At 60.6% G+C, this 630-nt stretch overlaps 1 long non-coding RNA gene across 1 annotated transcript in view; it reads left to right on the top strand.

Moving 5' to 3' along the window:
- The first annotated feature begins 418 nt into the window (after positions 1-418).
- LOC113941641 overlaps positions 419-630 on the top strand; it is a 447-nt gene continuing 235 nt past the window's right edge. Inside the window, exon 1 of the long non-coding RNA XR_003525723.1 lies at positions 419-521. This is a non-coding gene — a long non-coding RNA (uncharacterized LOC113941641). The remainder of the gene's footprint in view (positions 522-630) is intronic.

Here is a 630-nt window from a genome sequence, read left to right as displayed (position 1 = left end):
TGTGGGGTCCCTATAGGGCAGGGGGTGGCTATGGGGTCCCTATAGGGCAGGGGGTCGCTATGGGGTCCCTATGGGGTCGCTATAGGGCAGGGGGGTCCCTGAGCTGTTCTATAGGGTCACTATAGGGCAGGGGGTCGCTATGGGGTCGCTATAGGGCAGGGGGGTCCCTGAGCTGTTCTATAGGGTGGCTATAGAGCAGTGTGGGGTCCCTATAGGGCAGGGGGGGGTCCCTATAGGTCCAGAGGGGTCCCTATAGGTCCCTATAGGTCCAGGAGGGTCCCTATAGGTCCGAGGGGGTTCCTATAGGTCCCTACAGGTCCCTATAGGTCTGAGAGGTCCCCTATAGGTCCTAAGGGGTCCCTATAGGTCTGAGGGAGTCCCTATAGGTCCGGGGGGTCCCTATAGGTCCGGGTGGGTTTCTATAGGTCCGGAGGGGTCCCTATAGGTCTGAGGGGGTCCCTATAGGTCCGGGTGGGTCCCTATAGGTCCAGGGGGGTCTCTATAGGTCCCTATAGGTCCGGGTGAGTCCCTATAGGTCCCTATAGGTCCAGAAGGGTCCCTATAGGTCCAAGGGGGTCCCTCGAGGTCCCTATAGGTCCGGGTGGGTCCCTATAGGTCCAGGGGGGTCTC

The sequence above is a fragment of the Corapipo altera genome, unplaced genomic scaffold (genome assembly GCF_003945725.1).
Source record: "Corapipo altera isolate COAL_440 unplaced genomic scaffold, ASM394572v1 55665, whole genome shotgun sequence".
Lineage (NCBI taxonomy): Eukaryota > Metazoa > Chordata > Aves > Passeriformes > Pipridae > Corapipo > Corapipo altera.
This window is presented reverse-complemented; position numbering and strand designations above follow the sequence as displayed.